A 15,927-nucleotide genomic window follows, 5' to 3' on the forward strand; every position below is an offset into this window, starting at 1 on the left:
AGTTGATATTTCCTATAATATCAAGCTTGAGATAAGTGAGGATAGTTCTGCTCAGTGCCTCTATTTTTTTTAATAAAGAAAAGAAAACCTTCATTAAGTTTATTTGCTAAGTTTTGGCTGCAAATAAAGATTCATTTGGACATTGTTTTATTTTTTTTTTTAAGGAAGACTTCAGAATGTTAAGAGGTAACTGCACTTCTTATAGTAAACGGTAGAGGGAAGCATGACATCAACGATGTAAATATACTTGGTTGGTTTGTTTCAGAGAAGGATCCCATCTTTTTCTCCCTGATCTATTTTTGAAGGGAATTTGATGTCAGAATATCTGTCACATAGGTGTTCTTTCATTCTTAGCATTTAGAGTTATGTGAAGGAAGAATATAATGTTAAGTAAACAAATGTGAAATAGCAGTTCTATTAGGATTAGAATCCTCTACCCCAAAAAAAAAAAAAAAAGAAAAGAAACACAAAAAAATGCTAGCAAGCCATCCAAGAAAATATATAAGGACTATGAAGATGCACAAATTGAGGCTGTGTGGTTAAAGAAGAAAAGCACAGTCCTGGTAGCCCTGAAGTTAGCTGTAAGGTTCCAGGGACTGTCAGGTAAATAGATCACAGCAGTTCTAAGAAAAGCACAAAATAAAACTTTAACTTGAAAATGCTGGTTTAAAATTTAAAGTGCTTAATATGTGAATTGCTATCGTTAAAAGAACGGGGGAAATGCTTTCAATTATATACTACACAAAGGAGTATACTTGGTTGGGAAAAAGATTAGCAAACTAAATTAATAGGATAGAGAGTTATGGAAAGTCTGAAGTAGGAGAACCTAGAGGAACATGTTAGTTCAATTCTTCCTTTCCTGAGGGAGAAAAGCCTACTGCAAAACTATTTCTTTGTTGCCTCAATCTCCAGCTGACTCCTTTTTTCTCTGTCCTTACCAGCACCATCATATGAATCTGCTAGTACTGTAACTTGCTTGTTTACCTTCAAACTGTGCCTTCCTCCACTTACCCCAAGTTTTGTTTTCCTCCTCTGTGTTCCCCCTCCATAAGTAAGGTAATGGAGGAATGTCAGGGAGGTTGGTTTCTAGCACTGTTACAGTATTTTTGCCATTTGGGAGCACTATGGGCAGTTCTAAAAGCATTGCTGTTGTCTTGAACTTTTCTGATTGTGTTTGGTATTCAGTTGCTGTCTACAGTCATCTCCTAGGAGGGTTCTTTGACTCTCTTCATCATCCAGAGGTATCTGAGCAGTCTGAAAACAGTCTTGCTCAACTACAGAAATTAACTTCTAGGATAGATGGTACAAACTGTTAATTGTGCAAGCAAAGCTCAATTGCAGCACTATCAACAAGTATTATTGAGAACCTAGAAATACCCAGATCCTTAGATCTCTTTTGTTTTGGGAATAGTGATAGTGAAGAAGCAGACTTCCCTAAGGGAGATCAGTGAGTTTGCAGATTTAGTATGTATTGAAAATACTTGTTTTGGTATAAATTGATGAGGCCTCTTAACAAGCCAGCTTTGTGTCAACCAGCTTCTCTTTCTGAAACATGGTAAGGTAATTATTAAGGTAAGTTGGAGCAGAGTGAGTGGGACTATTTCCTCTCAATTCTGATGGTTTGTGCTAAGAGCTGCTTCTTTAGGACTTGACCATTTGTTGTTCTTGAATCACATGCTGCTCTCCTCATTCCCCACCGCCACTGCAAAACCCAGATTTTTAATGGTTTTGTCAAAAAGTCTAATTATGTCCCAATAGGAAGAAGGGTCTGTGTTTCAAAGTAAAGTGCTTGGACTAAAGTGTTGGGGGAAAGTCCCTAATGCTGGCTGAAGAGTGAGGAACAACTAAGAGTATTTACTTGATCAGATTTATTAGAGAAGGGTAGCATGGGGGCAGTACAAGAATCTGACTTCTAGGGCAGGTGGGGTGCTTGCAGTGCATTCCAACCTCAGCAAAGCTGTCCTGGTGTTTCACTGTTATCAGCACTTCTGTTCCCATTAGACTGTCACAAGATACTTGCAAGTGATTTTTGGCAGGACACAGCACATCTTTAGAGAGGGGAGAACCATATGGGGTTGAACTGATGACAAAATAAACATGCATGATTGTTTCCATTTGGATGAGGAGTTCTATTGGGATCTCTTTTTAAATACAAGGTGTCTTTGAATTTGGGAATAAATGAAATACAGGCTATGAAAAAGATCACAGACCATTTTGTGTCTTGCTACCTCTTGGCACCTGAAAGATAGAGAACATCTGATCTCTAGGATGGTCCTGGAAGATAAATCCTTTTTAAACATAAAAACCAAATCCAGTTTCTGATTCTTTAAGATTTACTGGTGCTAATTGCAACTTTGCATGATTATTCGTGTGTTTGGAGAAAAAGAGACATAGAGACTGTGCAAGAAGAGAGCTCTTCAAACCTCCCCTCCCACCTCCTTGCCCAAGCCCCCCCAAAGAAAAGGCAGAAAAAGAAGCAAAGTAAAAATTGTGGTTCTGACTGTAAAAGTTTGGAGAACATGTTAGCTGCCTTGGGAATTGAGAATTTGCCTCAAACAAGGGGTTACTGGCGCTGGGAGAGATGGAAGAGAAATGAGTAAGAAAAGCTGAAGCTCCCAGAAGGGGAAGGTACTGATCCCAGGAAAGGACAAAGCAGCAGCATCTTTGGAAGTTCTGGGGTGACATGAACGAGGTGGGAAGGGCCCTGCAGGGTGAGTAATTAAGGAGCTCTTTGTTAGTGCAAGCTGTGAGAGAGTGGTGGTGTAGGTGGGGAGGCCAGGTGATTTCACAGATTGGCTGGAGGTGCCTAAATTCAGAGGGTGAAGGAAGGGTAGGTGGTCGTGAGCTGGAGCATTGAATGTTACTACTTGGCTGGAGCACCCCTGGAGTACCCAACGACCTGTGGCGAAGCATTAAGTCTTCTACTGAGATGCAGATGTTCTCTAATGTGGGCAATAAGCCTGGTCTAAAACATTGCTTGTTTCTGCGTGTGAGACACGCAGCAGGGGATGTACTGGCCTCCAAATGATAGAGATTTTTTTCTTCTTCTTTTTACATCAAAACCAGTGCTGTGACATTGGCAGAAGCACAGCTCTTTTCTGCTGGCCTCCAGCAGTTTGTTGTTGTGCAGAGCTGTGCAAAGTGGCTGGTAGTGGCAGGGGGTTCAGCAGCCTCCTGCAGTGTCCCCCAAGCTGCTCACAAACCTCAGGGTGGTGCAGCCACTGATCACGCCAGGGCAGAGTTCTTTGGTCCTGTCTAGTTTATTTCTAAACACCATGTTGCAACTATGAAGCACCAAATTAAAGATATGATTTAAGGCAATGAAGGAGGACAAACAGCCTGAAATGGCATCATGTTGCACTTAAAAAAATGTCACTCCCTGTTTTTAATTGTTTTTGCTTATTTTGTTGTGATGATCAGGGCACTTCCAGCCTCAGGTTTCCAAGCTGACAACTTCACCATTTTCCAGATTTTTTCTTAAAAGTCTGAGCAAATCTGGGCATTTGGAACAAATCAGAAGTAGCCATTTTTTCCAAGTGGCATGCTTTTTTTGTTTAAAATCTTTTGTGAGAGGAGCTTTCCCTTGTGAAGGAATACACATTCTCTGCTGCATTGAAAGAATCAAGGAACAGTGGCTTAGAGCAAGACAGAGTCCATCACAGACACTGTTTTGATAATGCAGATTGTCACAATAGAGACATCAGTGCTTCAAGCAACAAGATGGTATAGCTGCTGGTATGCTGTGACTTGGGTGGGTGTTTGGGGTTTTTCTGTTCAGGGGTTTTGTCTTGCATTCATATGTTAGCAAGTTGCACAAAAATAAAACAGCTGGTCTCATCTTGTAGGGGTTTCTGATGCAGATGCTAGGTTGAATGTGTATGTCAGTAAGGATGAGGAAATTAATGCCTCAGAGGCATTAGGAAAGACATGCTGATCAAAATGTTCTTTCCTACAAGCTTTCATAACAGCTGCATCAGTTGGGAGACTGCAATTGAAATATTCTTGTGTAAGTCAGTAAATTATTACCAACTGGCAAGTGTAACACTGAGTTGAGATAGCAGTATTGTTATCTACTGTGCTGAATCTACCCCCTTTGTCCTCCCACTGGCATTACCCCATCGATATCCTGATGGTCAGCAGGAGGCAATGGAAGCAGCACAGTAAATGTGGTCCATTAACATCTGTTTTGTGAAGTGCAACAGTGTAATATGGACAAGGCAACTGAAGCCATGAGAGGCTTCTCCTCTAAGAAGGCTGGATAGGCTTCACCTGGACATTGAAATAAAAACTTATTTTATTGGAATCGATTTGAACAGTGAGAATGCTCTCCTGTGTTTGAAAATTATTCTTACTCTTTTTATGGTTTTAAAAATTAACTGTTAAATAATGCATATTAATTTAAAAAAACCCTAAATGAACAAATTAATTTATCATTTTTAAAGCTGGCTGGCTAAGTGAATCACAGAATTCTGAATGTAATTGAAAAAAATTTTAGTTCCTTTTAGTGGAATTGTTTTTAGAGCAACTTTACCCCTATTGCTATTTGAATAAGTAAACAAAAACATGCTGTTCCTATGTCCTAAGCATGCTGTTACCCAGCTAGCTTTCAGCATATTGCACTTGGCTACAAAAGGCTGCACACAAAAAAATCCAGAAATATTTGCAGGATAAGCCAAAAACACTCCCAGAATTTCCCTGTGTTTGTCACAGTGTTTTAGCTTAAAAAGTAAGTTATCTGTTCTCTTCAAATGTAGGAGGTTTGAAGCCTGCTCTCCAGCAGATTTGCCTGTGCAGCATGGCAGCCCCTTTTGCATCACTACCTTGCCTCTTGGAAGGGGGAAGAGCAATGCAAGGGAAACTAAAGCTGCTTTCTGCTGATGGCTGCTGGTTGACCCATAACCCACTTCACACTACATTTTTTTCTTTTACAGGTAGGGCAGAAAACATTCAGGACCATTTGAAAAATAAACAAGCTTTAATAAAATATTACTCAGATGTGAATCAGGAATCTGTCGATAAAGAAACCAGTTTCTGTCACCTGTCATAAAGTTAGAAGCATTAGTCTTAGAGCAATTAAATGGTAGATAATACCATTCTATGTTTCCTTATCGTTTTAAATTTCAAGCCTTGAGAAGGTAAGATGAGGCTTCAAGCCTTTGTGCAGACATGTATTCATCCCCCAAGGGTAGTGCAGGGTGCCTTTACTCAGGAGACCCGAAAGCACGCTTGGGTGAATGCACATGCACAGGAGGCCTCTCATGCTTTGCAGGCCCATGGCTGAATCCTCATACCTGGTACAGCATTTGGGTGGTTTTACAGCAGGAGAGCCTGGGGAGAAGGTGGGTTGGTTGGTTGGTTTGTGCTGACCTGCTTGCCCTTGAAGGGGTGATGCATCAAACATTCTCATACCAAATGCTGTCAGTGGCACAAAGAGGGGCCATGCTCTGATGCTGTTTTTCCCCCCTACCAGCATCACCAGCCTCATTTCAGCTCCAGCCCCTCCTGAAGACGATGTGCTGCCTGTGTGGGTGAGCACAGCTGCAAGCCAGCCTGCACCCATGGTCCTCTGGGCACCCCATGGCTCCTGACAGAAGCCTGACTCACAAATGTACTTCTCATGTCATACTAAACATGTCTTGCCATACTAAAAAGGCCACTGGAAACCCATGAAGCACCGTGCTCAGGCACTGCCCTATGGGAAGAGGAAACCAAGCCCTTGCAGTATCAGATATCAAAATGCAAGGCCATGTATAATCAATGTAATATTTACCAAAATATCTTGCTATGCAGAGCAAGTTTCTGATGTACTTTTAGCTTGCTCTGGTTTAGGCCTCTGTCTGTACATGCTTAACTCTGAGAGAAAAAAGCGAATGAATGGGGGAGAAAAAACCACCTTGCACAAGCACGGGGTAAAAAAAAAAATTATCTGTAAGATTTTGTGTTGCATAAGTGCCCCTGGAAATAATCTGGTACATCTCCAAATAAAACAGAAGTCTTTTATGCTTGTAAGTTTCTGTGTGGAATGACAGTAGTTTCTGTGTTGGTTAACTCTGTAAATGTTTGCCGTAGATACTATCAATGGCAATATTTTATTTAAAGAAGTGTATTAAAGTTTAAAGCAAAGAAACTCCTCCCTCAGCCTGTGAACACAACAACTACAACAATTAGGTAGTAAAAACTGAATTGAAAGTAGTCTTAGGTGTTAAGGTCTTAGGTGTTTTACAGGTGAGCTGGAACAAAAACATGTCCAGGGGCACAGGATACCCTGGGTTGGATGAGGAGCTCTCACTGGAAGCCCCAGCAGTCAGCAAGCACCAGCCAGAGTTTTGTCTGAGGTACAGCCAGTTATTGCCAAATGCCTGGTTTTCTGTGTCGTGGAGGTGTGAAGACTTGGTGGTGGCTCACCATCTTCTTTTACTTGGTATCATGTGCTGCTTTGGAGAACAGGATAAAGATCCCCTGCACTGCCCTCAGGCTTTGATCCCCAATTCAGCTGTCTTTAGCTTGTTCATTTCCTCAAGAGTTGGTACCGGCAAGGGTGTTGATGATGAGCAGGATAAGCTGCTAACACCATCCCTTTCTGCACAGCACAGTAAGCCTCATCATTCAGAAGGAAGAATAAAAACATAATGCTATGAAAAGTTGTAGAACCATGGAAATGGTTAGGTCTCCCCAGACTAGAACAACATTATAGCCTATATTTGGTGTCAGATTCCTCTTTGGACTAAAGTAGCCCAAACTTCTGGTCCACAGTCAAGTGAATATGGAAGAGAAACTGGAATGGCTGTGCAAAGGCTTGCTTCCAAGTACAACTAATTCAAATTTATTATTCCCATGCTGTGAAAAATTCCAACATTTACTCAAGTTTTTCTTCTGGTGGGAAATTTCAAAATGTCTACATTTCATTTCACTTTTTTCACCAAAGAAAAAAGCCTGCTAGCAGGAAGCCTAGCAGGTTGCCAAAAGCAAGTCATTTGACATACAAAGTTTTTTTAAAGCTCCTGTCCAGCCAAAAGTTTGTTAAACCATGTTTCCATAGGACAATTGTAGTGATGAATCTTTGTTTTCCAGTGAAACATTGTTGCACTAGCTAGCTGGAGTGCAGATCTTTGTAAAATACATGCATTTAAATGTGTCTAAAAAGTTTACTGTATGTGCTTGGACCAAGGACTTCAGTGGCATGCCAGAAGAGATATCCCAGATTAACAGCAGCAAGGCAGGAGGTTTGAAATGTGGAAGCTTGTAATTACTAAAAGGAGACGAATTGTCCTCTTGTTCAACTCATATTAGGTATTGATCTGCCTATACTTATTTTATATCAATAAAGAGAGGATATTTCTGCCAAAATTTCCAAAGATTCTGAAAGATGATGCACTCAATAGGTTGAAAGACATACCGACATCTAGTTTTGAATGTCATTAGAAACTGGCTAATTTTAAAAGCATTTTTTGATCTGATGCCATATGATGGTCTGATGTTCCAGGAATTGCTAGTGTCCATGAAAAAGTGAGGAGGCCATGGAATAATAATTTTCTATCCCAGGTTACATATATGACTTATACAACCACATATTTTAAGCATTTCATCACAGTCTCTTGATCCCTTTCTGAAGCCCTTTATGTCAGTAAGAAGCAGAGCTTGCCTTCACCTCCAGAAAGGAGCCTCTGCTCACAAGTGGTGGGTACTTTACCTTCTTCCCTTAGAGTCAGCAATATTTGGACTGTAGCTGCAGAGGGGTGATTGAGGGAACCATAGGGACTGTAGTTTCTCCTATCTTTGGCTTCATTTCCAGAGATGCCACTATTGCCTCTGTTCCCTTGGCTATAGGATGCCAAAGGTTGTAGATCCAAATATTAGTGACCAGATCTGGAAATGTTGCTCTGAGCATGCCATTACAGCATACCCTTGTACTTTGGCTGGCTGTAACAGGGAGATGGGAGAGGAGGGCAGTGGAATGAGGGTAATGAGGTTTTCAGTTTACAACAGATATTTGTATATAAAGGTTCAACTTAATACACTGCGTAGGAAGGCCATTCATCAACAGTACCACGGCACCTAACCAGCCTCCAAACTGTAAAAACGCTTATTTTACCTGTTAAATTCCATAGTATTACACTTTGTTTATTTTTATGTTCTGCAAAGTGTTAAAGAGTGCAAAAGTATTACTCTTGTTTGCATAGGAAACAAACCAAAACAAGTCCTTTCCTGAGTGTGTTTTCTTTGCCTGGTCAGGCACTCCAGGTGAGGGCATGTGCTCCTTTCATATCTTGATTACAGCACTTCTAAAGAAAGCAACATGCATAGTCCTGCAACTTTGGAGGGATTAAGGCCACTACAGGTGAGTCCTATTCTGTTGCTTGTCAAACGGCTAAATGGAGCCATGTAATGGGTCATTTGTCTGGTGTCAGCAGCTGAAACTTGCATGAGAAAAAGCTGTTCTAGCAGTGACAAAAGGAAGCCTGTCACGAATGTGTAAAACATGCATGTAACCCAAAACCTTGTATTTCTATTACTGTTAAGAGTGTTGCTCCAAGAACCAAATGAAGTCATGAATGTTGTTTTGGCGATACCTAGCTTAGGACACTTCAGTGCTTAAAACTGATCTATATAAAAATTAAACAGCACAAAAGCGTTTTAAAGTTTTGTAATGCCAGCGGCAGGTCAGCAGGGTGTGAGTGGTGTTACTGCGTCTCTGCATATCCCGGGTATGTCAAATACACACGGTTCTGTGGCACTCTGGCAATATCCTTTCCACACCACAGAGATACATTACCTGTTGTTGACCCAGACGATGACAGCAGCCAACACAGATAACCGCTGTCATTCCCACTGCTGATGGGGAGTTGTCACTGAGATGCTGCCAACCAGACTTGCAGAGGAAGTTTGCTGCGATGTTGAGATCCCCAGTCACTTGACCGGTAGCTCAATGTACACGTTGTTCAGAGCTATTATCTTGCAGCTTTACACAGTTCAAATGAAGTGCATTGCAACTATGTTAGAAGTGTATTTTGACAAAATCTTTCAACGTGAAGCATAGTTTAATCCACGTAAGATTAAAAATATTTCCAAAATATAAAAAAAAAACTATAAAAAAGAGGGGAAAAAATAAAAAACTCACCAAGAAAGTAAGAGATGCACTTTTTTCTCGTTCAAGGACAAGCTTTTGTTACCCACACGGATGGCAGGGAAAAGTAGCTCCTTTTCTCTCGAGCTGCTGTGAGCCACCATGCTGCAGGAGAGGTGTACTGCTAGGGAAGATGCACATAGGTGATGTAGGCTGCCCAGTGTTTAGCTTCATCCCATGGTGTGCAGAAAAAGGTGAAGTATGAGTCTCTCCTAGCTGTCCTGTGTGGCTGGCTGTACTGCACAGAGTAGCTCTGTCATCTGGAAAGGGAAGCCTTTTCCAATCAATAATCCACCCCAAAGCTGCCACGCTTACTGAAATCATGTATGCTCCCTTACCTTGAAGGATTTTGAACTTCATCCTGAAGACCAGCATAGCAAATGTCTCCCAGTCACTCTCCAAATGCTCTGCTTGCACACTCCTGGGAGCTTTGCACTTGCTCTTTATAGCAGCACTGAAAGTCAGCAAGGTCCTGGGGGAACGACAAGAACCAAACAGCTCTTGTCCAGCAACAGTGTGTGGGAACTGTAAGAAAAGATCCAATTTTATCTTAGTTCTCATGAAAAGTGTCACAGGATGTTTAATGTCCTTTCTGAGGAAAGACCTGCTGTTTTCCAGATCTTGCCTGAAAACACATGCAGTATTCAGCAAGCCACTTAGTTTATCTGTCTTGGAAAAACAGAAAGCTGCTGGAATTTGAAACTTGTTCCAAGAGTCTAGGGTCCAAATCTCTGTGAGTCCTTTCCCTGGTCTGGGGTTTTGAACTGAGTTTGAAAATTTAAAGACTAGCAAGCAATGGCAGCAGGACTCCTAATGGTGTATGGGTGTGCAGGGCTGGTGTATGTGATAGCGGGCCATCCCTATGCTGAAGTTTTGGTGTTATTTCCATTGGTGTTATTTCCACTCTGGAGTGTTGCCTGACTTTGCAACAGGTTAAAAATACCTTATGAAATGCCTGAGAGCACTGATCCACAAATCCCAGAACAGACTTTGCCTCGATGGGGGGGGAGGGAAGCCCTCTTAATGCGGTGAAAGCACCCGTGGCACTGGTGAGACGCGCTTTTCGCTTTTCTTGTCGGTGAAGGTACCACGAAGGAGGGACTCCGATAGCAGCTTGACGGAGCCGGGCGAGGGGAAGAGCCGTGCCGAGCCCACCGGGGAGGGGAACCGGTCGATCAGGTAGGCGGCCAAGGCGGCCGGGGAAGCTCTGGGGTGGGGGCTGAGCCGAACCCGAGCCCTTCCCGGCCCGCCGCGCTGGGGGCCGCGGTCCCCGCCGCGCCGGCATCACCCGCCCCCGCCCCGGGCCCGCGGAGCCACCGCCCCCGCGGGGCAGCACCGGCGGCCGCGGGGCTCCTGCCGGGGCCGCAGCCTGCAGGTAGGGGCTCCGCGGGGCCGCGGGGCTCGTCCCGGGAAAAGCGAGGAGGGAGACGGGGAGCGACCCCGCGGGGAGCGCGGGCCGGGGGCGCGGAGCGGGGCGGGCAGCGCGGGCGGCAGCGCTCCGGTGGGGCTTCAGCCGGGTCGCTCCCATGCCCTGCCTTAGAACTGCGGAAACATTGGAAAATAAATAACAATCACTCTAAATGCCACTGTTAAATTAGGAAACTGTATATATGTGGATACATATATATATATATATATATAAACTGTTGGTCAGGTGAGATGCTGGTCAGTTAAAGACTAAACAGCGTTTCAAGTTGCTAGAGGGTATGAGGAAACTCAATCATCTTTTATTTCTGTTGCATAAACAGAATAAATGTACCTGTTCAGAGGCGGGTGTGAGAGGCTGTGCTGTGCCTCGTCGCCGTCTCGGTGCGTGCGGACTCGCGGCTGTCACCGGGCCCCCCGTGGCTGTGCGTGTGTGCGAGCGGTTCCCAAAAGAGCTCCAAAAACCCAGGCGCGGACTGCTCAGTGACAGGCTAGAGAGCTGGCCTGTGGCCTTCCCCAGGAATAGTCAGCTGTGGAAGTAGTTAATTACAGTGATCCTTATCCTGAATGGCCTTGATATTTCTTCTGGGATATTAATATAGTTCGTTTCCAGGAGAATTCTTAGTCCCTTGTAGGACTTAGCCAGGTGTGCAGTAATAGGCTCAGGCTAAATGGTGTTGTTGGCATGTCTTGCAGGAAATTTTGTGTCCACAGGCTAAGTTCAGGGAAACTATCCAATGAAAAAAAAAGCCCAAAGATACGAATATTATCCTTATTTAGAACTTTGTGATAATTTGCCATTCATTTATTGACCTGTTCTGTTTAATATCTCTAGGAGTAAGTCATTAATTAGGTATTTGGGATGAATTTGGGTTTGTGTGATTTCTGACTGAAATGATTTCATTAAGTTAACAAGCTGGTTGGGGCAGTGAGTATGTTTGTTGTTGTTAGTCTGCTCCTGCAGTGGCAATGAGGAAACGTTTCCGTTAGTGCTGGGAAACTGGAGGATAACTTGGAACTTAATGAAGTGAAACAGGATTGCATTTTGCTCGGAGTGATCCTATTATGCCTCAGTTAGGGCCATGTTATTGCTCACCTCAAATCGTTTGCTGTTACTGTTTTTTCACATTTGTTTTTTTAGCTATACGTGGGCCATTATGTGTTTTTGTTTTATATTTTTTCAGTTGTATTATTTTTAGTTTTTAGTTTTCCATCTTTTGCAGCAGTGTAACAGAAGCTCTATTTAATGGAAGGTTTCTCTGGGCTTAGAGGTTTCCATGTTAATGCCTTTAAAATTCAATGTTTAACTTCTGCCTTAGCCTCAAGCTGGAAAGTGACAATGAAAGATAGTATAGGACAGTGTGTAATTTCATTTTACAAAGTTTTATCAGAATTGATTCAACTGATATGTAAACAGGGGAAACCTCAGGAACTTTCTTTCCCCCCCAGCCTGCACATTCAGTTCAATTTCAGGCTGTACACTGTTTACCTGACAAGTGGCTTGCTACGGGATGTCTCCTGACTAATTGGATTTGCTGAGTTGGTTCCTGTCTGAAACCGTGAGGAAGGGGACTAGGACACCCCCAGGGATCCCTTCCAGATCTGTATTCCCAGGCCAAGGTCCTACAGACCGGGCACAGAGGGGGAAGATTTTTCAGATGTTTTGTTGTGAACACAATTGCTTCCCGAGGGAGAAATTTGGCATGTTTCCTGAGAGAACCGTGCTTGCGTAAGCAGCCCCCTGCCACCCTCTGAGCTGTGCTAGTACAACCATTTGTGGGGCTGATGGTAAATTGCACTGGGGGAACTGCAGTGGGTTCAGAAGCACCTTTTCTTCCTTTTTATCAATTACTTTGAATTGTCTGACTGTGTGGCTGCTGTGTCAGGGCTGAGAAGGTTGCCTGGAAGGAGGGAACATGTGGCAGGGAGCAGGAGGTAAGGGCTATTTCTGCCAGCATCACTGCTGCTGAAAGAAGTAATTGCTTATCAAATTGTGGTCAGTGGGAGATGACATATGGTTAAGGCAGTTGCCTGAAAAACATAGCTGAGTGCTCAGATATCTCAGTTGTGTGCACATGCAGTTGGCCGTATACACAAAGATCTGATTCTATATTTTTCTTGTAATTCTGAGTTTTCACCTAATGATTTTACTTTTGTGATGTATAGCTGTATGTGTAACTTCAGGATACATTCCCTATACTATTCTCTCTTGTAGTATGAGCATTTCAAAATACTGTTTTTCTGGAAAATAGACCTACCTAGGCATCATAAGGCTATGAGTTTTATTAATAGATTATATTTACCTGGATAGGTGAATGCCTAAAATTCTAAAGAGGAAGATTAAACCTAGACCCCTAAAAGAGTGCCTCTGGTCCTAGAGAGCATAATTGTCAGCTGTACTCTCTTTTAGATGTACGTAAAATGTTAAATATACTTTTGAATGTAGTGCAGACCTGCTGTGAAATTATGAATGACAGAAATGATTAGGCAAATAGCTCTTTTAATTGGTATGGTGAGACTGAGAAGTCAGTGGAGTGTAACCTTACTATAATCTGCTAGAATTTATTTTAGTCTGGAAAGCACTGATGCTTTTGTGCATTGTTTTAGGACCTGTTCTCATTCCTACTTTAGACAATTTCTTTCTGTCATGATCCTATTGTAGTGAGTAAGAAAACATTCACAACACCTTGTCTATGTAGCACGTGTGCATATTTAGAGAATGGCGGTACACTTTCTTGTTCACAGAACTTGAAGGACTAATTAGTTTCTATGACGGTCTTTATTCAACAGAGAAAAATCATAGGCCTTTTTTCTTCCAACCTAAACCAAGAAACTGTATGGGAGTTCAGAAGAATATCTTACCTTTACTGATTGTCCTGTGGTGGGTCACTACAACTGCAGTTTGGATTATCTGTAGATTTAAAAAAGATTTAAAAAACAGATTAAAAATCTTCATTTTATCATTTTTTTCTAAGAGGAAAGGTGTTTCTTGCCAGTAGCCTTATGAGAGCCAAATACATATTTTATGAGCTATATTGTTGCTTTTATTAATTGACATACATTGATGTGACTATGAGCAGTAAAACTGCAAGCTACAGCTTGCCTGGAGGAGGTGGGCTCCCAACCTGCAGTATGGAGAGATTTGGAAAGGTACAATTTTTAAAAACCAAAATGTAGACATCCAAGCTAATAACTCAGTTTTTCTTCACTGATAATGAAGGTGTTTCCTATTCAGCTTATTGAACTGTGAAGGTAGTTTTGTTTTCCTCTCTGGAAGCTGTCTGAACTTGCTGTGATGTGGGATGTGGAAGAGCTGTTGCCAATAGGATAATATACAGTCAGCTGCTCTGGATGAAGATACACAGGTGAAGACTGTCTTTTACTGGATTGGCTCCTTGTCTCTCTTAGGCTTGTAGGACTCTACAAGGCAAGCTTGTAGGACTCTACAGGGCAAGCTGTGATCTTCCAAATATAAAATCTTTGTTGTTCAGGTGCCTTATCCTCCGGTTTTTGGAAGAAGCATTCTCCATTTTCAGTACTGGAAGGTGGGTGGTGCTGTATGCCCAGCTGCTCAGATGACACCTGTCTGGCATGGTCAGACCATGGTAGCACAGCTCAGGAGCCCACAGAATTCAGGTATAGCCAGAAGGCACTTAAGTTTCTTTCCTTACACTGTAAAAGCAAAATCCATCACTTTTGTCTCCACAGCATTTTAAGCTGTGCAGGCCCCTGAGGCAACAGATCAGCATTTCAGCAGCAAGATGACTTATTAGTTGTTAAGATTAGCCAGCAATTTGTGGCAGATTTCTTCCCCAGAGCCTGCAGCAGCTGGGAATTGTAGAACTGGCTTGAGGGGATGTGACAATATATTTTATTAGTGAGTTAGGTTGATCTTAGTCTTCATTAGTGCAACTCTGTTGGTTACTTTGCATATAGTACAAATGCTACTAAATAGTTGTTTCTTAGCTGCAGTTCAGTGTTGGAGAACTACAGGTTATCCACAAACTAGGATATTCTTGCTTTTCTTTGGGACTTAAAACAAATGAAACAGCAGTTTTTGTTGGTATTTGGTTTAGATGTCATATTTATTAGTTTCTCCTTGTTTCATTTGATGGGATAATGGAGTGAGAAGGCAGTAAATTAAGCAGTCTTTAGTGTTTGCTTTTAGACAGTATCACCTGTTTTCCATGGAAGGATTGTTGGTCTCTTTTTTTCCGTTTCTCATGTTTTATTGTAAGATGATTTTGTGGGCTTTAGTGTGAATGCTGTCTCAGAGCATTATGTAAATAACAGAGAAGAATGAAGCAACTGTATTTTTTTATGTGTGTTTTATGTCTTATCTATGTGGAGGATGTACACCCACACTTATATGCACCAGGATTACATAGGCTTACGTTTTGCATCAACTTGCAAGTTGCTAACGCATTTAAGTGAATAGGATTAAAAATTAATGTAAAAGCAAGGCATCTGAGATAATCTAGGCTTCTTTTGCTATTAAATATTATTTTTTTTAACTTTTCTGGTTGTCACTAGAATCTATTCAGTTTCTAGGGAATATTGTCCTTGAATGCTTTTTGAATGGTAAGTACATTCGTTGCTGCCAGAGGATTGTCATAAGTGTCTAGAATTAATGATAATGGGCAGTCCTAGACCATATGTAGATATTTATTTATAATGCACATTATCGTTCTTTTAACTTATTAGCAGGTAATTTATAGAGAACCAATTTGTCACCCTTTTCCTTCCAACTCTCCAAGCTTTTTGTGCAATCTGTGAGTGTCTGAAAATTACAGATTTTCCTTCTGCTAGATGAGAGCTGACCTGTCCATGTCAGGACAAATGTCTCTTCTGGTCTTGCCATTTGATAATACTATCAAAATTGTATCCATATCTTGCCAAGAGTCATGACCAAACTTCTGGGATTCCTCAGCTATCACAGTTTGCCAGTCTGCTTGCCTACATACACCATTTATACTTCATTTCTTCTGGGATAGCAATGTATCTCATGTTTGGAAGCTTCTCCTAAATTCATTTAAAAGATTAGGTAAGAGTGCAAATGAAAATATGGTAAAAGAAATTTCAGTTCTTCATTACAAAGTCAGATAGGAGACAAATAGAAAAAGAAAATGTTTTATTTGGATATTTAAAAAATCAAAGTCATTTCTCAGCCATTGCAGAAGATTCTAGAGGCAAGTTTTGAGTACAAAACCAGAGATGATGTTTTAGCTAGCAACCACCAAACTCCTGCATCCCCTCTTCTGAATAAGACCTAAAAGTATTTTTGAAGTTGGGAACTCAGCTCCTTGTCTTCAGTCCTCACCAGGACAGTGCTGACCTCTTTCTATCCCTTTGTTCAAGATAGGAAGTCTCCCGTCTTT

General features: G+C 41.9%; 1 protein-coding gene across 5 annotated transcripts in view; it reads left to right on the forward strand.

The window, feature by feature from the left end:
- Positions 1 to 9,941: 9,941 nt before the first annotated feature.
- The window catches only part of SLC16A12 (solute carrier family 16 member 12), a 32,815-nt gene continuing 26,829 nt past the window's right edge, over positions 9,942 to 15,927 (forward strand). The window contains exons 1-2 of one of the 5 annotated variants that reach the window (XM_051800720.1): positions 9,942 to 10,056; positions 10,209 to 10,303. The gene's annotated coding sequence lies outside the window, so the exon portion shown is untranslated. Of the gene's footprint in view, positions 10,057 to 10,154; positions 10,304 to 10,386; positions 10,500 to 10,549; positions 12,485 to 15,927 lie in introns of those variants that run through there. The other 4 variants (XM_051800724.1, XM_051800718.1, XM_051800721.1 and 1 more) reach the window with 4 other exon arrangements.

This window comes from Manacus candei, unplaced genomic scaffold (assembly GCF_025592945.1).
Source record: "Manacus candei isolate 608988 ecotype Guabito, Panama unplaced genomic scaffold, ASM2559294v1 h1tg000050l, whole genome shotgun sequence".
In the NCBI taxonomy this organism is placed as follows: Eukaryota; Metazoa; Chordata; class Aves; order Passeriformes; family Pipridae; genus Manacus; species Manacus candei.